The 24266-nt window shown below is 44.3% G+C and overlaps 1 non-coding gene across 1 annotated transcript; it reads left to right on the top strand.

The window, feature by feature from the left end:
• The first annotated feature begins 13954 nt into the window (after positions 1–13954).
• Positions 13955–14025, top strand: trnag-gcc (transfer RNA glycine (anticodon GCC)). Its single transcript has one exon. It is a non-coding gene; the product is annotated as a tRNA-Gly (tRNA).
• The last annotated feature ends 10241 nt before the right edge of the window (positions 14026–24266 follow it).

Raw genomic sequence — 24266 nt, 5'->3', positions numbered from 1 at the left:
CTTCACTTTCGGTGTTGCTCCCCAATGGACTTATCAGGCTTCCTTCAACGGCCAGGTCTGGAAACCCGGGATGGGAAAAGGCTGTCGGTTCTTCGTCCAATTGTTGGATTTCGATGGGATGAGTTTTGCTATTTTCAGTCTCCGTTTTCGGGAAATATAAACCCAGATGGGTTTTCACCTCCTCGGGTCCCGACACCTTCGGGTTATGGGAATGAACCCGATCTATCGTTCGGTCTTAATATCTGTATTCTCATTATTTAACAATAAAATTACGGGGTTACCGTTATTTTCAGGACACATTTTAGAAATTAACACATAACAGACTTATTCGAAAACTAGAAGCACGTGGGATTAAAGGGCCGGTGGTCACGTGGGCAAGTAATTGGCTGAGGGATAGGAGGCAGAGATTCGTGGTGAACGGATGTTTTTCTGACTGGGGAGAAATATGCAGTGGAATCCCCCAGGGGTCGGTATTAGGGCTATTGCTTTTCTTGTTATATATAAATGACTGGGATGTGGGAATAGGGAGTACAATTTCGAAGTTTGCGGATGATACATAACTTGGCAACGTAGTAAATCGTGAGCAAGATAATAGCAGACTTTAGGATGAGATGGATAGACTGGTGAAATTGGCGGTCACGTGACAGATTTTACGCCGATCAGTGTGAAGTGATGCACTTTTGGAAGAAGAACATGGAGAGGCAGTATAATCTAAATGGAACAATTTATGGGGGGTTCCAAGAGCAGAGGGACCTGGGGGTTCATATTCATAAAACAAGGCAAGTTGATAAGGTGGTTAAGAAAGCGTATGGGATACTTGGCTTTGTAAACAGGGGCATTGAATGCAAAAAAAAAGGAAATTATACTAATCCTTACAATCAGTGGTTAGGCCTCAGCTGGAGTATATTGTACAGATCTGGGCACCAAACTTTAGGATAAAAAGGCATTGAAGAGGATTCAGAGCAGGTTGACCTGGATGTTACCAGGGATGAGGGACTTCAGTTATATGGAGAGATTGGAGAAGCTGGGATTATTCTCCTTACAGCAGAGATGATTAACGGGAGACCTAACAGAGATATTCAAAATAATGAGGGGTTTTGAAAGAGCAAGTAGGGAGAAACTGTTTCCTCTGGCAAGTGGGTCGGTAAACTGAGGTCACAGATTTAAAATAATTGGCAAAAGAACTAGAGGGGAATTGAGGAGAATTATTTTCACACAGAGGGTTTGTTAAGATCAGAAACGCACTTCCTGAAAGGGTGGTGGAAGCCGATTCCATAGGATCATTCAAAAGGCAATTGGACATAATTGAAGAGGACGAATTTGCAGGATTATTGGGAAAAATCTGGGGTGTGAGTTTAATTTGGACAGGTCTTCGAAAAAGCCGGCACTGGCACGACGGCCGAATGGCCTCCTTCTGTGCTGTAAGATTCTATGATTCTATGATTACCTTCTGAATCATTGCAATTGAAGCTATTCAGTGTTGAGCAACGAAGAAAATTATAACCGTGATATTCTGCTTCTCCATTCCCTTATGAATATCGCAGATTATAATGTCCAGGCGGGGGTGGGTCTGAATGGGGGATAGAGTGCGGAGATTGGAATTTAATCCGAGCAGAATGAACTTGGTCTCATCAGTTTTTGTTATTTTTCCGACCAGCTGCCCGAAGCAGGTGGTGAACCGTTTTCTCGAGAGAGGATCGTCATTTCAGTTCAGAAGGAAAAAGGTATCAAGAAAATCGGGTAAAACGCACAGAGAATGATCCGGGACTTACAGCACATCCATTTTTAACAGACACAGACACGCAATGATCCGGACATAAATCATAATTATGGTACATACGTTTCTCTTACGATGACCATAAGATTTACTCTTTTTACAATGACACCAATCTTCAATCTGATACTTCGCGACCAAACAATCTCAACACCTTCCTGGAAGGAACTGTAGCTGGTTTCAGCAAACAATGCACAACCCTCCGTCTGCCGTTTCGAGAAGGATGGGACTTGAACCAGACATTCTTTCACGAATGAGAGGAACAAAACTTAAACACAATAACGACGAAGATGGGATTTGCACCCACGCTTGCAGAGCACAACAGATTAAGAGGTCATCGCTTTAACCTCTCAACCACCTCGTCGCATGGAGAAATGCGTGAAAGCCCCTTTATTCAAAATGAAAATACTGACTCTGTTGCCAACCTGAAACAGAAACTGCAAATGTGCGTATCCTCAGCAGGTCAGGCAGAATCTTTAGATATTGAAACAGAATTAACGTTTCAGGTCGATGACCATCACATGAGTCTTCGAACTCACTCAACTTGCGCCTTGTAGATGGTTGAACGGCTTTAGGGAATTCGAAGGTGAGTCACTTGGCGCAGAATATCCAGCCTCTGTGGCTGGTCCAGTTCTGTTTCTGGTTAATGGTGACCACCAAATGTTGATGGTGGGGGATTCGGCGATGTTAATACCGAATCCCCACAGAAGAGATTTACTGTAAAGATTCCAGGGATGAGGGGCATAAGTTTCATGGATAGATTGGAGAAGCTGGGGTTGTTCTGCTTGGAACAGAGACGGTTACGAGGAGATTTAATAGAGGTATTCAAAATCATGAAGGATCGAGACAGAGTCGATAGAGAGAAACTGTTCCTATCAAAAACCAAAGAACATAGATTTAAGGTGTTTGGCAAAAGAACCAAAGGTGACATGAGGAAAAACTTTTCTGCACAGCGAGTGTTTCGGATCTGGAATACACTGCCCGAGGGGGTGGTGGAGGCAGATTCCATCATGGTCTTCAATAAGGAACTGGATAAGTATTTGAAACGAAAGAAAATACAGGGCTACACGGATAGGGTGGGGGAGTGGGTCTATCTGGATTGCACTGGCAGATTGTCGGCACGGATTCGATGTGCCGAATGGCCTCTTTTCGTGCTGTGACCTTTCTATGATTCTATTCTATGTGTCGGGGGCGATGCAAAGCGACCGGAGCGTGACGTAAATCGACCTGCTCATGTCCATTCCCTGATAATAAATCCGAGTGTGATGTAAAGAAGAAATTCATAATTATGTTACATATCTTTTATATTATACTGACTATAAGAGGTACTCGGTTCACCAGGGCGCCATTGTGCAATTTGATTGAGACTTCACCGAGATCACACCTTCCAGTCCCAACACCTCCGTCTAAGAAACAGTTGGGTGACAATCCAGACTTTGCTGAATTTTACAAACAGATGTAAACCAGCAATGCGGAAAAACACTTCTTATTAAAGAAGGGTTTTTGGTGTGGCGGCCAAAATGAAAAACTCCACAAATTCTGGCAGCAGTAAGATTCGAACCCAAATAATTCAGAGATGGAAGCTGGCATCTTCGACAGTCAAGTTGCTCAAACACATGACAAACCTTTTAGTTCTGATTACAAATGTCATGCAGCTGGAACGTTTCCTCTGGTTCTTTCTCCACAGGTGCTGCCTGACCTGCTCAGCGTTTTCAGCATTTTCTGTTTTCATTTTTGTGATTTCACAATGGCTGTTTGCCTGAAAACACCCAATTTGACCCAAGAACGCAGCTCGCACTTCACTTTCTTCACGCGCTTAAAGTCTGCCGTTTCCGAACAAAATTCCCCTCTTCGCCGAGCTTTCAAAGGACCTTTCGCTCACGGCCAATCTCCTGCAATCGACACCTTTTCACCATTGCCGCTCTTTTCATTTCTCCTCATTCCTTTTGAATCAGATATTTCCACAGACCTATTAAGATCAAGTGGAACATTTCCGACTTTACTGCACCGCCCAGATTGTCAAAAGTGCACCTTTCAGCCGTCATTAAGAACATCAGAACAGAAGAAATTGGAGCAGGAGTAGGCCAATCGGCCCCTCGAGCCTGCTCCGCCATTCAATAAGATCATGGCTGATCTGATCCCAACCACAAATCTAAAGAACACAAGAAGTCGGAGCAGGACCCGGCCACATAGCCCCTGGGCCCTCTCCGCCACCCACAGGGCATTGACCGATCCGAACTCAGCTTCATGTCCAATTTCCTGCCCGCTCCCCATAACCCCTAATTCCCTTTACTTCTAGGAAACTGTCTATTTCTGTTTTAAATTTATCTAATGATGTAGCTTCCACAGCTTCCTGGGGCAGCAAATTCCACAGACCTACCGCCCTCTGAGTGAAGAAGTTTCTCCTCATCTCAGTTTTGAAAGAGCAGCCCCTTATTCTAAGATTATGCCCCCTAGTTCTAGTTTCACCCATCTTTGGGAACATCCTTACTGCATCCACCCGATCAAGACCCTTCACAATCTTATATGTTTCAATAAGATCGCCTCTCATTCTTCTGAACTCCAATGAGTAGAGTCCCAATCGACTCAACCTCTCCTCATATGTCCGCCCCCTCATCCCCGGGATTAACCGAGTGAACCTTCTTTGTACTGCCTCGAGAGCAAGTATGTCTTTTCTTAAGTATGGAGACCAAAACTGTATGCAGTATTCCAGGTGCGGTCTCACCAATACCTTATATAACTGCAGCAATACCTCCTTGTTTTTATATTCTATCCCCCTAGCAATAAAAGCCAACATTCCGTTGGCTTTCTTGATCACCTGCTGCACCTGCATACCAACTTTTTGATTTTCTTGCACTAGGACCCCCAGATCCCTTTGTACTGCAGTACTTTCCAGTCTCTCGCCATTAAGAAAATAACTTGCTCTCTGATTTTTCCTGCCAAAGTGCATAACCTCACATTTTCCAATATTATATTGCATCTGCCAAATCTCCGCCCACTCACCCAGCCTGTCTATATCCCCTTGCATGTTTTTTATGTCCACCTCACTCTCTACTTTCCCTCCCATCTTTGTATCATCTGCAAATTTTGATATGTTGCACTCGGTCCCCTCCTCCAAATCGTTAATATAGATTGTAAAGAGTTGGGGACCCAGCACCGACCCCTGTGGAACACCACTGGTTACTGGTTGCCAGTCCGAAAATGAACCATTTATCCCAACTCTCTGCTTCCTGTTCGATAACCAATCCTCCACCCATGCCAGAATATTACCCCCAATCCCGTGATTTTTTATCTTAAGTAATAATCTTTTATGTGGCACCTTGTCGAATGCCTTCTGGAAGTCTAAATACACTATGTCCACTGGTTCCCCTTTATCCACCCTATACGTTATATCCTCGAAGAACTCAAGCAAATTTGTCAGACATGACTTCCCCTTCATAAAGCCATGCTGACTTTGTCCTATTAAATTATGCTTATCTAAATGTTCCGTTACTGTCTCCTTAATAATAGACTCCAAAATTTTACCCACCACAGATGTTAAGCTAACTGGCCTATAATTTCCAGCCTTCTGCCTACTACCCTTTTTAAATAACGGTGTTACATTAGCAGTTTTCCAATCTGCCGGGACCTCTCCTGAGTCCAGGGAATTTTGGAAAACTATCACCAAAGCATCCACAATCCCTACTGCCACTTCCCTCAAGACCCTAGGATGGAAGCCATCAGGTCCAGGGGATTTATCCGCCTTGAGTCCCATTATTTTACTGAGTACCATCTCCTGAGTGATTTTAATCGTATTTAGCTCCTCCCCCCCGAGAGTCCCCTGTTTGTCCAGTGTTGGGATATTCTTAGTGTCCTCTACTGTAAAGACTGAAACAAAATATTTGTTCAGCATTTTTGCCATCTCCATGTTTCCCACCATTAATTTCCCGGTCTCATCCTCTAAGGGACCTATGTTTGCCTTAGCCACCCTTTTTCTTTTTATATAACTATAGAAATTCTTGCTATCTGTTTTTATATTTTTTGCTAATTTCTTTTCATAATCTAACTTCCCTTTCTTAATCAATCCTTTAGTTACTTTTTGCTGTCTTTTGAAGAATTCCCAATCTTCTATCCTCCCACTAAGTTTGGCTACCTTATATGTCCTTGTTTTTAGTCGGATACTATCCTTGATTTCTTTACTTAGCCACGGATGGCTGTCATTTCTTTTACACCCTTTTTTCCTCAGTGGAATATATTTATTTTGAAAGTTGTAAAATAACTCCCTAAATGAACACCACTGCTCATGTACCGTCTTACCCTTTAATCTATTTTCCCAGTCCACTTTAATCAATTCCGCTCTCATACCATCATAGTCTCCTTTATTCAAGCTCAGTACGCTTGTTTGAGAATCAACCTTCTCACCCTCTAATTGGATATGGAATTCAACCATGTTGTGGTCGCTCGTTCCAAGGGGATCCTTAACTAGGACATTATTAATTAATCCTGACTCATTACACAGGACCAGGTCCAAGGTTGCCTGCCCCCTTGTAGGATCAGTTACATACTGCTCAAGAAATCCATCCCTGATGCACTCAATGAACTCGTCCTCAAGGCTGCTCTGCCCAATTTGATTTGTCCAGTTAATATGATAATTAAAATCCCCCATAATTATAGCTGTTCCCTTATTACATGCCCCGACTATCTCCTGATTAATACTTCTTCCAGCAGAGTTGCAACTATTAGGAGGCCTATATACTACGCCCACTAATGATTTTTTTCCCTTATTATTCCTTATCTCCACCCAAACTGTTTCATTATCTTGATGCTTTGTCCCAATATCATTTCTCTGTATTACAGTGATTCCTTCCTTTATTAACATAGCCACCCCACCTCACCTTCCTTCCTGCCTGTCCTTCCTGATTGTTAAATACCCTGGCATATTTAATTCCCAGTCGTTGTCACCCTGCAGCCATGTTTCTGTAATGGCCACAAGATCATACCCATACGTAGTTATTTGTGCCGTTAACTCGTCCATTTTATTACGAATGCTACGTGCATTCAGATAAAGAACTTTCAAATCTGTTTTGTGACGCTTAGTTCCTGCTTTTTCCTTTTTTAACACTTTACCTATTAATCCATACCTTCTGTCCCTTCCTGTTACGCTTTCCTCTCTCTCCCCGCCCGTCTCTCCCGCACATCAACTGCTCGGGGAAAAGCTCCAACGACCATGAAAACAAATCCCAGTTCTTCAGTTAACATCCCCCGTGTCACAAGATACCCCATGGAAATTCCACGGAAAAGTATGCCGCTGTCCTTCGGAATGCCAGACCTGCTTTCTTTGTGCTTGTCTCTGGAACAGTCACGCAGGTGGAAATGTTTCAAGGCACAAATGAACGGGCCATGTGCCCCCTAGAAACAGCGGTCGATGGAGAGCAAACATAAAGGCGTAAGAATGTGAAGGTGAATGTTAGAGTAGCAAGGCCGCAGTAAAGTCTCAATGAAATGGACCATTATTGTGGAAGGAAGAAAAAGCTGGAAGAAGCGGCGGGTCTGAATTTGGGATCATCCAGCAGAGACACATGAGAGAACAAAAACAGGATACAGATAAAGGTGCTGGAGGCAGAAAGAAAAAGAACGAAATAAGAGGAATGAAAAGAGAGTGACTTAATTGAGAGCGAAGAGACATTAATGTGTAGACATTGGCTGCGGCAGCTGGGTTGCCCCTTTATTTTTCCTACCGTCTCAATCTTTCTTTAACCTTCTCTGCTGGTGTTGCAGGATCGATCAGCCAACGCCGTTCAAGGAAGCCTGAGAAGTCCATCAGGGGACAACACAAGAGACAGAGACAGGGAGAGATAGAGAAATACATGCAAAGAAAATAAGGATTATCAATAGAATCATACAATCATAAAATGGTTACAGCATAGGAGGCTATTCGGTCCATCGAGCCCGCGCTGGCTCATTGTAAGACCGATCCAGTTAGTCCCATTCCCCCGCCACTTCCCGGTAGCCCTGCATTTATTTCCCTTCAAGTATTCATCCAATTCCTTTTTGAAAGTCACGACTGAATCTGCTTCCACCACCCTTTCAGGCAGCGCATTCCAGATTATAAATACTCACTGGGTAAAAAAAATGTTTCCTTATGTCGCCTTTGGTTCTTTTGCCAATCACCTTAAATCTGTGTCCTCTGGTTCTCGATCCTTCTGTCAATGGGAACAGTTTCTCTTTATTTACTTTATCTAAACCCTTCATGATTTTGAACACTTCTATCAAATCTCCTCTTAACCTTCTCTGCTCGAATGAGAACAGCCCCAGCACGGGGTAAATGCGGTCAATTAGCTTCAATTCATATATTTGTGCATTGAACAGCTCTTTAAACATTACTGTGACATTATGGTAGCGCGGCCACGCGGTCTAAGGTGTTACATTTAATTTCTATAGAGTCGTGGGTTTGAATCCCAATGCTCTTAGAATTTCTGCCAATGTTTATTTTGACCTGTTCACAGAAAACCCGAATGTAGTGCGATGGAGCAGAGGATGTGAAAGAAGCTGAAAGTGAAAGTGCAGATATTATTTTCATCACGGGGACAGGACACGTTCCCACTGGTGAGGGCCGCTCACCTTAATATTCCTTCCAGCAGAGTGGGACGGGTGATCAAAGTGACCGGGCTCTTGCGGCGCGATCAGTCAGTGGGCGGTCCTTATATGACAGTCCAGGGTCGGGAAATGGCGAGGTTGTTAGTTGACTCTCATCGAGATCAACCAATCCTTTTCTTTGTGAACATTTCGAACGGAGTAGAATGTGCAATTTGTGTGTTACAAAATGCATCTAGTTATTTGTTCAGCCATGTGGTTCCTCCGGCCTACGCTGTTGTAAAAACAGATGAGATGTTTGGTTTTATTAGTTTACAGGAAGGAGGCTGCGGAATTGGAGCAACAAACCGTGATTTTGATCCATCTACAAATTATGGGATTTAGCTGGATCTTTAAACCAACGTGTTAGACCGCTCAGTCACGATACTTGAATTCTTGCGATTTTTAGGTTGTTTCCCTTCTTTGATGCACATTCGTGATCCTGTTGTGGTTTTGCTGCAAAGTTCTAATTCCCACCACCAAAATTGAGCCCTCAACTTCAACGGTAGTCAAATTGGAATCCACAACTTTGGAGCTGGTGATTTGAAGTCCAACGTGCGACCCATTGCGCCACAAATCGGCTGTCGATTATGTGATTTCACATTACCCATTTGCTGCTTATGACTTTTTGCTGCGGTGGAGCAAGTGGTTCGAAAGCTCAGTGGGGATTCACAGCAGCTCCTGAGAAATCTACACAGCGACGGATTCTCCAATGCCGAGTGATCTGTTTGTCTGTCTGTCTGTCTCTCTCTATTCGTCTTGCTCTCTCTCGCTTTCTTTCTTGAGCTCTTACTCTCCCCGTTTATTTCAAGAAGGCTGGAATACAAAGGGGTGGAAGCTGTGTTTCAGCTGCACAGAGCTCTGGTGAGACCTCATCTGGAGGACATCATTCAGTTCTGGGCACTCCACCTCAGGAAGGATGTGTTAACCTGGAGGCTCGAGGGGCTGAATGGCCGATTCCTGTTCCTATGCTCCAATAAATGAAAACATAATTCAAGTATAGAGACCCTAATGTATAAGGGTATCCGTTCACCACTACTCTCTGCCTCCCATTCCTGAGCCAATTAGGTGCCCACGTTACCACAGGTCCTTTAATTCCACGTGCTTCTAGTTTTCGCATAAGTCTGTTACGTGTTAATTTCTAAAATGCGTCCTGAATATAGCTGTAACCCCGTAATTTTATACTTAAGCAATAAGAATACGGATGTTCCGACCGAGCGATAGATTGGGTTCATTCCCATTACCCGGAGGTGACGGGACTGAGGAGGTGAAATCCCATCTGGGTTTATATTTTCCGAAAACGGAGACGGAAAATAGCAAAGCTCATCCCGTCGAAATCCAACAATTGGACTGAAGATCCGACAGTCTTTTCCATCCCGGGTTTCCAGACCTGGCCGTTCAAGGAAGCCTGATAAGAGAGAAAAGAAACGTAGACAGCGATAGGGAGATGCATGCAAAGAAATAAAATAGTATAAATCTCCAAATTCTGTGATTGAGCAGAATTTAAGGTACAGTTTTTTTGAAATTCTGTCTCAAGTCGTGAAATCTTAAAGGTGAACATTGGGCTGGATTATCCCTTAACCTCTGAGAGAAGTAAACACTGCCTGGTAATTACAGCTCTTATTTATTTGACTGTTTCACAATCGTCGTGTAAGCTGGTTTCGAACCCCCAGTGAATTTCACGACCATGCTTAATCTATACGTTAACACAAAGGCATCGCGCGGCTGTCGAGTCGATTGCGCAGGGTAATCACAGGAACTCTGCCAGAGTGCATGTTCTAGACATGTATCCAAAGCTACACGTGCTGCCTGCAGCCGTGTGTCCATTGGTGGTTCAGTGGTGGAACCCTCGCCGACTGGTGGGAAACCTGGGGTTTGTTTCCAGGCCAATGCAGCATCCTTTACCTTTTTTGTTCTGCACCCATGAGATTGTCTGAATTGGGATAAATTCATGTGCCGGCTTCAATCTACAACTTCTTGAAAGATGATCTTCATTTCGTCCACTTGTGTTGCATGGACAAACCCTTTGCTTTCTTTCCTCTGGTGCTCAAACATGCTCTGCTGGAGATAAGTCAAAACTGCCTTCCACACCGCTGAAAAGATGTAAGAAGCCAATTGGTGATTTTTGACTAAAAATGGGGACATAACAGGGCTCATTCTGAATTTTGAACGATTCGAACTCCCTGAGCGACATTCAGACCCAAAGACCAACAAGCAACAGAGCCGTGCAGCCGCTGTAAAATTTCGCTGCCATGCAGCCGTTCCGCCATCCTTTCAGAAGGCTCTGTCCATACAATCCCGCTTTCTTCTACGATGCACGATGTAGAGCAATATCAGGTTCCACACTGATCATTTCATATCAACAATATTTCTCGCTTATTATCAAATTTGCTTTGAATGTAAGACTTGCATTATCAAGTAACACTTTGCAGAATGAATTGCTCTGAAACAACATAATCGTCTGTCTCGACATCGTCATAGTTTACATTCTACCATAAGTATAATTTACTCAAATTGCTGCTTCCAATCACTATGAGAGTAACATAAATGTACATATGCAGTGCCTGTACGCACGAGTATTGGTGGCTCTGGGATAGAATTCTTGCCTCTGACACGGATTCGATTCGCGGACAATGCATGAACGTTTCATGTTTTGCACCAATTAGGAAGATGAGTTTAGCCACTCGAGCCGGTTCCGCAATTCAGTGAGATCATGGCTGATCTGTGACCGAATTCCATATAACCGCCTTCGCTCCGTATCCCTTAATACCACTCGTTAACGAAAAAATCTATCAGTCTCAGGTTTAAAATCAACAATTAAGCTAACACTGTCGCTTGCAGAAGAGAGTTCCAAACTTCTACCCCCCTTTGCTTGTTGAAGTGTTAACTAATTTCACTCCTGAAATTCCTGACTCCAATTTTTAGGCCAGGTTCCCGAGTCCGAGACATCCGAACGAGCGGGAAGAGTTTCTCTCCATCAACACCAACAGTTCCCCGTAATATCTTGAAAACTTCAATCAAATCAGTCCTTATTCTACTAAATTCCAGGGAATACAACCCTAATTTGTGTAATCTCCCCTCGTAATTTAACCCTTGGATTCCAGGTATCAATCCAGCAAAATTACACTGCACTACCTCCACGGCCAAAATATCCTTCCTAAGGTGCGGTGCCCAGAATTGAACACAGTACTCCAGGTGTGGTCTAACCAGAGCTTTGTGTAGCTGTAGCATAATGTCTATCACCTTGTATTCTGGTCCTTTCGATATAAAAGCTAGTTTTCCATTAGCCTTTTTGATTATTTTCTGTACCTGTCCATGACATTTTAATGACCGATGTATATGGACCGGAAAGTCCCTTTGGAACTCCACGGTTTCGAGCATTTCACCAGTTAGAACGTATTCTGATCAATGCTCTATAGGTCCAAGTTGGATGACCTCACACTTACCTAAATTGAAATCCATTTGCCACAGTTTTGCCCATTCATTTATTATATTAAATACTCTCTGTAATGTTCTGCTTCCATCTACTTTGCTTACAGTGCTGCCCATCTTGGCGTCATCTGCACATGTCGCTCTCTATCCCGTCATCTTATATCAATGTGACCGACTGCACTGGGGTAAATTCACATTCAGCTTCAATCTCCTCATCATATTGAGACATTTATTTTTTCACCTGTGTTGTGCCTTGGAAATTTCCGCACTCTGTCCTCTGGAGCTCAAACATTCTCTGGATATAATTCAATTCCACCAACAGCAACATTGACAAGATATCGGAAGCTAATTGGTGACTTTTCACTAAAAGCACAGAAAGAGGAGGGGTCATGCGGGATTTGAAGCTGAGATCGCGCGCGTATCACATAACACAACCCTCCAAGCGAAAATCACACCCCGAGACCAACAAACCGCTGATGCTGAAGCCGTGGAGTCAGTTGAAAGGTGCGCTGCCTCCCACAGACGATTGGCCATCCTTTCAGACCTCTTCTGTCCATCCAATCTCGTTTTCTGTTCCGGTGCACAGCAATATCAAGTTGTACATTAACTATTTCCAGTCACCAATATTAGTCTCCCTTTAACAAATTGGTTTCGACTGTACGACTTGAATTATGAAGTAAGACGTTTCAGAATTAGTTGCTCTGAAACTACATTGCTTGGGAGGAGACTGAGAGATGTAGATAAACAGCAAAACCTTGGAGTGCATGTCCACAGATCACAGAAGGTAGCAGAACAGCTAGATAAGGTGGTTAAGAAGCCATAAAGAATATTCTCCTTTATTAGCCGAGGCATAGAATATAAGAGCAGGGGAGGTTCTGGTAGAAATTTATAAAACAATAGTTAGGCCACAGCAAGAATACTGCATACAGTTGTGGTCACCACATTACAGGAAAGATGTGATTGCACGAGAGATGGTACAGAGGAGATTTAAGACAATGTTGCCAGAACTGGAGAATTTTAGCTATGAGATTAGATTGGATAAGCTGGGGTTGTTTGCTTTGGAACTGAGGAGGCTGTTGGGAGATTTAATTGAGGTGTATAACATTATGACGGGCCTCGATCGAGTGTATAGTAAGGACCTATTTCCCTTCGTAGGGAGGTCAATAATCAGGATACATCAATCTTAGGTAATCGGTAGAATGATTAGAGGGGAGTGAATTTTTTTTTCCATCCAGAGGGTGGTGGGTGTGGGGGTCGGAAAATCACTGCCAGAAAGGGTGGGAGAGGCGGAAACCCTCATCGCATTGAAAAATAAAAACTTCAATATGCACGTGAAGATCCGTTACCGACAAGATTAGGGACCAAACGCTGGAAAGTGAGATGAGGCTCGGTACCGATTTTTCGGCCGGCACAGGCACGATGTGCAGAATGGCTTCCTTCTTTGGCATAACTTTCTCGGATTCGATGATATAATTGCCGTCTGTCTCGGCATCGCGATAATATACACTCGACCAGAAGTATACTTTAATCAAATTGATGCTTTGTTTCACTGTGAGAGTGAAGAGACATAAGTGTGTAGACATTAGCTGCAGCAGCTGGGTTGCACCTTTACTTTTCCAACCGTCTCAGTGCCTTTTTTTTACCTTTCTCTGCTGGTGTTGCAGGTGAGATCAACCTTCGCCGTTCAAGGAAGCCTGAGAAGCCCGTCGGGCACAACAGAGAGAGAAGAGACAGAGACAGGGAAAGATAGAGAGATGCATGCAAAGAAAATAAAGAGTATAAATGTCAGGTTTTGCAAACGACCAGAATTTAAGTTACAGATTGGGAGAGATTCCTTCTCGGGTCTTGAAATCTTGCAAGAGAAGATTGGACGCTCAATTAAAAGCACCGGCCACGTTGAAGTATCTCTGATGCTGGGAGAGAGGTAAATGCGGTCAATTAACTCCAATTAATCTATTTGAGCATTGAAGAGATCTTTAAACAGTTGGGGGGTTGCGAGCAGAATTCAAACCGAGGCAGGAAAATCCAAATGGGGTTTTGAGACCAACGCTTGAACCACTCGGCCATCGCAGCTGTAAACGGCATGTTCGTTTAGACAGCATTCCATATAGGAACATGTAACTTCTACAAAAGCAAGCATTGGTGGTTCAGGGGTAGAATTCTTGCCTGCCACGCGGGAGACCCGGGTTCGATTCCCGGCCAATGCAAGATCGTTTTGCATTCTGCACCAATGAGGAACTTCGGAACAGGATTGTGGTATTTGGTCCGTCGAGCCTGTTCCGCAACTCAATACGATCATGGCTGAGTTATGACCGAAATCCCTGGATCCGCCTTCGTCCCATATCTCCAAATATCTTTGGTTAACAAAAATCGATAAATCACGGGTTTGAAATTAACAATTGAGCTCGCATCAACTGCTGTTTATGGAAGAGAGTTCCAAACTTCTCCAACACTTTGCTTGTAGAAGTGTTTCCTCACTTCACTCCTGAAAGTCCTGACTCTAATGTTTAGCCTATGTCCCCGAGTCCTCGACACCCCAACGAGCGGAAATAGTTTCCATGTAACTACCCCATCAGTTCCTCTTAATATCTTGAACATTTCGATCACATCAACCCTTAATCTACTAAATTGAAGGGAATACAACTATAGTTTGTGTAATCTCTCCTCGTAATTTATCGCTTAGAGTCCAGTTATCTTTCCAGTAAATCACACTGCACTCCCTCCAAGGCCAATATATCCTTCCTAAGGTGCGGTTCACACAGTACTCCAGGTGTGGTCCAACCAGAGCTTTGTGTAGCTATAGCATAATGTCTATTCTCATCCTCTAAACATATAGGCCACCATTCCATTAGCCTTCTGGATTATATTCTGTTCGTGTCCATGACATGTTATTGATCGATGTACATGGACACCTAAGTTCCTTTGGAACTGCACAGTTTCGAATTTTTCACCTTTTATAAAGTATTCTGATCTATCCTTTTGAGGTCCAAAGTGGATGACCTCACACTTGCCTAAATTGAAATCCATTTGCCACAGTTTTGCCCATTCATTCATTATATTAATGTCTCTCTGGAATTTACCAGCATGATACCCGGACTTCAAGGGTTAAGTTACGAAGAGAGATTACACAAATTGGGGTTGCATTCTCCAGAGTTTCGAAGGTTAAGAGGTGATCTGATCGAAGTTTATAAGATATTAAGGGGAACAGATAGGGTGGATAGAGAGAAACTATTTCCGCTGGTTGGGGATTTTGGAAGTTGGGGGCAATGTCTAAAAATTAGAGCCAGACCTTTCAGGAGTGAGATTAGAAAACATTTCTACACACAAAGGGTTGTAGAAGTTTGGAACTCTCTTCCGCAAACGGCAATTAACACTAGCTCAATTTATAAATTTAAATCTGAGATAGATAGCTTTATGGCAACCAAAGGTATTAAGGGATATGGGCCAAAGGCAGGTATATGGAGTTAGATGACAGATCAGCCATGATCTTATCAAATGGCGGAGCAGGCACGAGGGGCTGAATGGCCGACTCCTGTTCCTGTGTTCCTATTCCTATATAATCTCCACTGCTTATAACGCTGCCCATTTTGGTGTCATCGGCAAACTTCCATATGTCGCTCTCTATCCCGTCATCTCATATCAATGAGACCGCCTGAATGGGGGGAATTCACATTCAGCATCAATCTCTGCATCATCTTGAGACATTTTATTTACTTCACATATGTTGCACTTTGGAAACTTCAGCTTTCTCTCCTCCGGAGCTCAAACATGCACTTTAATCCTACCAACAGGAACACTGAAAAGATGTCAGAAGCTAATTGGTGAATTTTACACTCAACGAAACGGAACAGCAAGAGCTTATCGGGGATTTGAGCCCGGGACTTCTCGGATATTAATCAACCAAAGCTCCCGAAGCAAGAATCATACATCTAGACCAACCAGGCGCTGTTACCTACATCATGCAGCCAGTGTAAAGTTTCGCTGTCTCCCATAGCCGATCGGCTACCCTTTCAGACATCTTCTGTCCATCCAATCTCGTTTTCTATTCCGGTATACAGCAATATCAAGTTGTACGCTAACTATTTCCAGTCACCAATATTAGTTTCCCTTTACTAAATTGGTTTCGTCTCTACGACTTATATTATCAAGCAAGACGTTTCAGAATTATTTGCTCGGAAACGACATTGCTTTGGAGGATACTGAGGGGTGTCAATAAAAAGAGGGACCTTGGAGTGCATGTCCACAGATCCCTGAAGGTAAGATGACAGGTAGTTAAGGTGGTTAAAAAGGAAAAAAGGATACTTTGCTTTATTAGCCGAGGCATAGAATGTAAGAGCAGGGAGGTTATTCTAGAACTGAATAAAACACTAGTTCGGATACAGCTGGAGTATTGCGTACAGTTTTTGGTCACCACATTACAGGAAAGATGGGACTACACTCGAAATGGTACAGAGATTTACGACGATTTTGCGAAGAGTTGAGAATTTTGGCTATGAGGATAGATTGGATAGGCTGAGGTTGTTTTCTCTGGAACCGACGAGGCTGAGGGGAGATTTAATTGAGGTGTATAAAGTTATCACGGGCCTCGATAGAGTGGATAGGAAGGACCTGATTCACGTAGCAGAGAGTTCAATAAAAAGGGTCATAGATTTAAGGTAATTGGTAGAAGGATTAGAGTGGAGCAGAGGGGAATTTTTTTCCACCCAGCGGGTGGTGAGGGTCTGGAACTCACTGCCTGAGAGGGTGGGAGAAGCAGAAACCCTCATCGGGTTTAAAAAGCACATCGATATGCACTTGAAGAGCCGTAACCTGCAAGACTACGGACGAAACGCTGGTAAGTTGGGTGATGCTGGATATCTCTTTTCCGGCTGGTACAAAAATGATTGGCCGAATGGCCTCCGCTAACCTAAATTTTAATGATTCTCTGATTCTTTGATATAATTGCCGTCTGTCTCGGCATGGTGATAATATACACTATACCATTAGAACACTTTAATCAAATTGGTGCGTAGTTTCAGTGTGAGAGCGAAGAGATCTTAATGTTTAGACATTGACTGCAGCAGCTGGGTTGCACCTTTACTTTTCCTACCGTCTCAATCTTTCTTTAACCTTCTCTGCTGGTGTTGCAGGATCGATCAGCCAACGCCGTTCACGGAAGCCTGAGAAGTCCATCAGAGGACAACACAAGAGACAGAGACAGGGAGAGGTAGAGAAATGCATGCAAATAAAATAAAGAGAATACATAGAATCAGAGAATCATGGTTACAGCAGAGAAGGAGGCCATTCGGCCCATCGAGCTCGTGCCGGCTCGTTGTTAAAGCAATCAAGATAGTCCCATTCCCCCGCTCCTTCCCGTTAGCCCTATTTATCCAATTCCTTATTGAAAGCCACGATTGGATCTGTTTCCACTATCCTTTCAATCAGTGCATTCTAGATTATAACTACTCGCTGGGTAAAGAAGTGTTTCCTTATGTCGCCTTTGGTTCTTTTGCCAATCACCTTAAATCTGTGTCTTCTGGTCCTTGACCCTTCCGCCAATGGGAACAGTTTCTCTTTATTTACTTTATCCAAACCCTTCATGATTTTGAACACTTCGATCAAATCACCTCTTAACGCTCTCTGTTCGAAAGAGAACAACCCCAGCATCGGGTAAATGCGGTCAATTAGCTTCAATTCATTTATTTGAGCCTGAAACAGCACTTTAAACATTACTGTGACATTATGGTAGCGCGGCCTCGCGGTCTAAGGTGTTAAATTTAATTTCTATGGAGGCGTGGGTTTGAATCCCACTGCTGTTAGAATTTCTGCCAAAGTTTATTTTGATCTGTTCACAGAAAACCCGATTGTCGTGCGATGGAGCAGAGGATGTGAAAGAAGCTGAAAGTGAAAGTGCAGATATTATTTTCATCAGGGGGACAGGACACGTTTCCACAGGTAAGGGCCTCTCACCTTAAGATTCTTTGCAGCAGAGTTGGACAGGTGATCAAAGTGACCGGGCTCCAGCGGCGCAATCAGTCAGTGCGCGGTCCTGATATGACCGGACAAGGTCGGGAAATGGCGAGGTTGTTAGTCGAGTCTCACCGAGAGCAACGAATCCTTTTCCTTGTGAACATTTCGAACGGAGCTGAACGTATAATTGAGTGTTCCAAAATGCATCAATTATTTGTATCGCCACGTGGTTCCTCTTGTTGCAATATCAGATGAGATATTTAGTGTTATTAGTTTACAGGAGGGAGGCTGCGGTATTGGAGCCGCAAACTATGATTTTGATCCATCTACAAATTATGGGATTTAGCTTGAGCTTTAAACTAGCGAGTTAGACCGCTCAGCCACGATACTTTCCATCTTGCGATCTTCAGGAGCTACTTTTACAGGAATAGAATTACTGCAAGCAAGAATTCTACCCCTCAAGCACCAATGCTCGAAAAGCAGCAGGATGCATGTGTCCAGTTGGAAACCTGACTGAAGGAACATGCAGTCTGACAGAGCCGGAAGTCCAGCACATTGACTGTTGCGGTGAGCAGATGATGAGCCTCCTTCTTGAGAGTGTTTCGCCAATCCAGCTCAGAGAGGATTAAGCATTATAAATTGGGGTGGGACTGGAGCCACTTGTATAAGATGAAGTGGAGGGGGTTATTTCCCTTCCTTGACGAGCATTAATGATCCTGTTGCGGTTTTGCTGCAAAATTTCACTTCCCAGCGCCGAAATCACCGAACCCTGAACTAAAATTCAACGATGGTGAGATTCGGACACACAACCTTTGCAGTGATTTGAAGAAGCCCCACGTGCTACCCATGGCACCACAAATCGGCTGTCGATTCGGTTATTTCACGTTACCCATATGCTGTTTTGGAACTTTTGCTGCGGTGCAGTAAGTGGTTGAAAAGCTCAGTGGGGATTCATAGCGCTCCTGAGAAATCGACACAGGGACGGTTTGTGCAATGCATAGTCCTCTCTCTCTCTCCCATTTGCTCACTCTCGCTTTCTCTCTTGAGCTCTGACTCTCCCCGTTTATCTCAAGAGGGCTGGAAAACAAGGGGTGGATCTTATGTTACAGCTGCACAGAGCTCTGGTGAGACCCCATCTGGAGGATTGCATTCAGTTCCGGGCACCCACCTCAGGAAGGATGTATTAACCTGGACGCTCGAGGGGCTGAATGGCCTACTCATGTTCCCAAGTTCCAATGAATGGAACAATAATTCAAGTATAGAGACCCTAATGTATCAGGATGAGTGAGTGAAGAATGTTTTCTGTTTGAAGTACTGATTTCATTAATTGAATACTCCCAGTGTCCTACCTCATTGCAGCCCAGTCCGGACAAACTGCTCGCACAGAGTGGCATTTTCTGTGAGAACACGAAAGACTTGTTCAGGCCATGACAGTACCGAGTGCGGGTAGGCCTGAGCGTGAAATGGAAAAGTGAGGTGAAATACTCCAACAAGCAGCGGATGTCTCTGTTCCCATTTCCAAAATACACGCACGCACGGGCCCATGATCCCCACTCACACTCTCCTTCCAATCTCACACACCTCGCTTTGGTTTGAAATCGTGTATGTTTTCACAATGGGATTTAATTTGAAGAAAGCAGTGCTGTAACAACCCGGGGATATTGAAGAGATGCAGTACAAGAAGATACATAAAAGGCAAATGATAACAATGACTGTTCTCACACTGTGAGCTACAGTTAAAGGCTGACAACATTTAAAGTCTCATGCAGCAGGTCCGGGTCCAAATCTTTCACGTGGCATCTCCTTCTGTTTCTGTCACTCCTTTTCCTCCACGTACAGTGGATTTGGAATTCCTGTGCGGCTGCATTGCGCATTTTCCAGATCTGCTTCGAGCGCAATTCGCTCCAGTTCATCAATTGCAAACATTAGTTTGATCAAGGGGAGAGGACACCTTTTCACAGACAAGGGCTGTTCATCCTATTGTTTATCTAGCAGAGTCGGGCAGATGATCAAAGTAACCGGATATGGTGAACTGTCCGTACAGGTGCCTGGTGGGCTCGTGGTTATTATTCGGCGTTCACACCTATATAATTAATTACATGAAACCAAATAAACTCGACGAAAAGAGGAATATTTCTGTAAACACCATTAACCAACCTATAACATTCTGTTGCAGACTGAAAGAGACGCTAACGTGGTTACCGAGTGACAGTCACAAGTTTAATAATGATTTGTTTTGCATGTGAAACGCTTTTCAGACTGCATTTTAGGAGACTGGTTGTGCAGCTTGCTAGAGTAAAACATGCTACAATGTCGTGATCGCGGGTTTGATTCCTGTATGGGTTGATAAGTGGCTTTGTTTTGGGTATTCGTAATTTTAAAATCCAAGCTTTACAATCAGATCCACAGACAAATTCACGGGACAATTTTATTGAATAACATCCATTGTAACTTTACCCCTGGGCCGGAGAAACAAGTCTTTCTTTTTCTTTTTCTTTCTCCGGTTTGCAGAGAAACGTTTAACTCGCGGCCTGTTCCCATTAATGATCATCAGCAACAACAGAAAGACAGAGCGGGTCTGACCGCCCCGAGATGTGGAAAAAGGATCAGTTTAGAACAAATGCATCAAATCAAATGGTCACCCGGCACCGAGAGAGGAAAAACCAAGAGGAAAAGGCAGAATGTAACAGAGAAATAAAAACCAAATGCAGACGATATAAATATTTCCCATCGTTGATGTCTCTCTGTTCCATCCCCAATCCTTCAGTGGCGGGGATAAAATTTCACTGCAAATAAATGCGAGAATCGACCCAAAGAAGAAGAAACTAAATAACCAAAAACAGCCAAACACTGGATGACACCAAAGACCTTTAAGTTTTCAGTCTAATGCAACCGCGACTGAGCTATTGGGACACCAAAGCAAACGCAACTTTTCGCCATTATCTTGCAAGAAAATATCACCCCAGCGACGCCTCACTGTTCATTACCGCACTTCATATATAAACATCACACTTATATATACCCAACCACAGTCCATAGATAAACACAGCACTCATATATACACATCAACTGTTCAAGATATAAACATCGCACTCACATACACACAACAACAGTTCATATATAAACATCGCACTCATATATATACATCCACAGTTCATATATCAACATCGCACTCATATATACACACCCACAGTTCATATATCAACATTGCACTCATATATACACACCCACAGTTCATATATAAACATCACACTCATATATACACACCCACAGTTCATATATAAACATCGCACTCATATATGCACACCCACAGTTCATATGTCAATACTGCACTCATATATACACATCCACTGTTCGTATATAAACATCTCACTCAAATACACTCACCCACAGTTCATATTTAAACATCGCACACCTATATATACAACGACAGTTCATATATAAACATCGCACCCACAAATACATACCCACAGTCCAGATATCAACATCGCTCTCATATATACATACCCACATTTCATAGAAAAACATCGCACGCATATATAAACACCCACAGTTCATATATAAACATTGCATTCATATACACTCACCCACAGCTCATATATAAATAGCGCATTCATTGATAGTCACCCACAGCTTATATATTAAAATCGCATTTTTTTTATTCGTGCATGCGATGTGGGCGTCGCTGGCGAGGCCAGCATTTATTGCCCATCCCGAATTGGCCTTCCAGAACTGCTGCAGTCCGTGCGGAGAAGCTTCTCCCACAGTGCTGTTAGGAAGGGAGTTCCAGGATTTTGAACCAGCGACGATGAAGGAACGGCGATATATTTCCAAGTCGGGATGGTGTGTGACTTGGCGGGGAACGTGCAGGTGGTCTTGTTCCCATGTGCCTGCTGCCCTTGTCCTTCTAGGTGGTAGAGGTCGCGGGTTTGGGAGGTGCTGTCGAAGAAGCCTTGGCGAGTTGCTGCACTGCATCCTGTGGATGGTAAACACTGCAGCCACTGTGCGCCGGTGGTGAAGGGAGTGAATGTTTAGGGTGGTGGATGGGGTGCCAATCAAGCTGGCTGCTTTGTCCTGGATGGTGTCGAGCTTCTTATGTGTTGTTGAGCTGCACTCATCCAGGCGAGTGGAGAGTATTCCATCACACTCCTGACTTGTGACTTGCAGATGGGAGAAAGGCTTTGGGGGGTCAGGAGTTGAGTCACTCGCCGCAGAATATCTAGCCTCTGACCTGCTCTTGCAGCCACAGTATTTATATGGATGGTCCAGTTAAGTTTCTGGTCAATGGTGAGCCCCAGGATGTTGATGGTGGGGGATTCGGCGATGGTAATGCCGTTGAATGTCAAGGGAAGGTGGTTGGACTGTCGCTTGTCGGAGATGGTCATTGCCTGGCCCTTGTCTGGCGCCAATGTTACTTGCCACTGATGAGCCCAAGCCTGGGTGTTGTCCAGGTCTTGCTGCATGCCGGCTCGGACTGCTTCGTTATTTGAGGGGTTACGAATGGAACTGAACACTTTGCAATCATCAGTGAACATCCCCATTTCTGAGCTTATGATGGAGGGGAGGTCATTGATGAAGCAGCTGAAGATGGTTGGGCCGAGGACACTGCCCTGAGGAACTCCTGCAGCAATGTCCTGGGGCTGAGATGTTTGGCCTCCAACAACCACTACAATCTTCCTTTTTGCTAAGTATGACACCAGCCACTGGAGAGTTTACCCACTGATTCTCATTGACTTCAATTTTACTGGAGCTCCTTGGTGCCACACTCGGTCAAATGCTGCCTTGATGTCGAGGACAGTCACTCTCACCTCACCTCTGGAATTCAGCTCTTTAGTCCATGTTTGCACCAAGGCTGTAATGAGGTCTGGAGCTGAGTGGTCCTGGCTCACCCCAAACAGAGCATCGGTGAGCAGGTTATTGGTGAGTAAGTGCCGCTTGATAGCACTGTCGACGACACCTTCCATCACTTTGCTGATGATTGATCGTAGACTGATGGGGCGGTAATTGGCCGGATTGGATTTGTCCTGCTTTTTGTGGACAGCACATACCTGGGCAATTTTCCTCGTTGTCGGGTAGATGCCAGTGTTGTAGCTGTACTGGAACAGTTTGGATGGAGGCGCAGCTCGTTCTGGAGCACAAGTCATCAACACTTCAGCCGGGATGTTGTCGGGGCCCATAGCCTTTGCTGTATCCAGTGCACTCAGCCGTTTCTTGATATCACGTGGAGTGATTCGAATTGGCTGAAGACTGGCTTCTGTGATGGTGGAGATATCGGGAGGAAGCTGAGATGGATCATCCACTCGGCACTTCTTCCTGAAGATGGTTGCAAACGCTTCAGCCTTGTCTTTTGCACTTACGTGCTGGATTCTGCCATCATTGAGGTTGGGGATGTTTACACAGCCTCCTCCTCCCGTTAGTTGTTTAATTGTCCACCACCATTCACGACTGGATGTGGCAGGACAGCAGAGCTTTAATATGATCCGTTGGTTGTGGATTCGCTTAGCTCTGTCTATGGCATGTTGCTTCCGCTGTTTAGCATGCATGTAGTCCTGAATTGTAGCTTCACTAGGTTGGAACCTAATTTTTAGGTACGCCTGGTGCTGTTCCTGGCATGCTCTTATGCACTCCACATTGAACCAGGGTTGATCCCCTGGCTTGTTTATTAATGGTAGAGTGAGGAATATGCCGGGCCAAGATATTACAGATTATGCTGGAATACGATTCTGCTGCTGTTGATGGCCCGCAACACCTCATGGATGCCCAGTTTTGAGCTGCTAGCCCTGTTCTGAATCTATCCCATTTAGCACGCTGATAGTGCCACACAACACGTTGGATGGTATCCTCAGTGCGAAGACGGGACTTCGTCTCCACGAGGACGGTGCGGTGGTCACTCCTACCAATACTGTCATGGACAGATGCATTTGCGACAGGTAGATTGGTGACGACGAGGTCAAGTAACTTTTTCCCTCGTGTTGGTTCTCTCACCATCTGCCGCAGTTCCAGTCTGGCAGCTATGTCCTTCGGGCCTCGGCCAGCTCAGTCAGCAGTGATACGACCGAGCCACTCTTGGTGATGGACATTGAAGTCCTCCATCTAGAGTACATCCTGTGCCCTTGCTACCCTCAGTGCTTCCCCCAAGTGATGTTCAACATGGAGGAGGATTGATACATCAGCTGAGGGAGGGCGGTTGGTGGTAATCTGCAGGAGCTTTTCTTGCACTTGTTTGACCTGATGCCATGAGATTTCATGGGGTCCAGAGTCAATGTTGAGGACTCCCAGGGCCACTCCCTCCTGACTGGATATCACTGCACCGCCACCTCTGGTCGGTCTGTCCTCCCGGTGGGACAGGACATGCACAGGGATGGTGATGGAAGAATCTTGGACGTTGGCTGAAAGATATGATTCTGTAAGTATGGCTATGTCAGGCTGTTGCTTGACGAGTCAGTGGGACAGCTCTCCCAATTTTGGCACAAGTCCCCAGATGTTAGTGAGGAGGACT

This window comes from Heptranchias perlo, chromosome 20 (assembly GCF_035084215.1).
Source record: "Heptranchias perlo isolate sHepPer1 chromosome 20, sHepPer1.hap1, whole genome shotgun sequence".
Lineage (NCBI taxonomy): Eukaryota > Metazoa > Chordata > Chondrichthyes > Hexanchiformes > Hexanchidae > Heptranchias > Heptranchias perlo.
The sequence above is the reverse complement of the archived record's forward strand: the minus strand, read 5'-3'. Positions and strand labels throughout refer to the sequence as shown.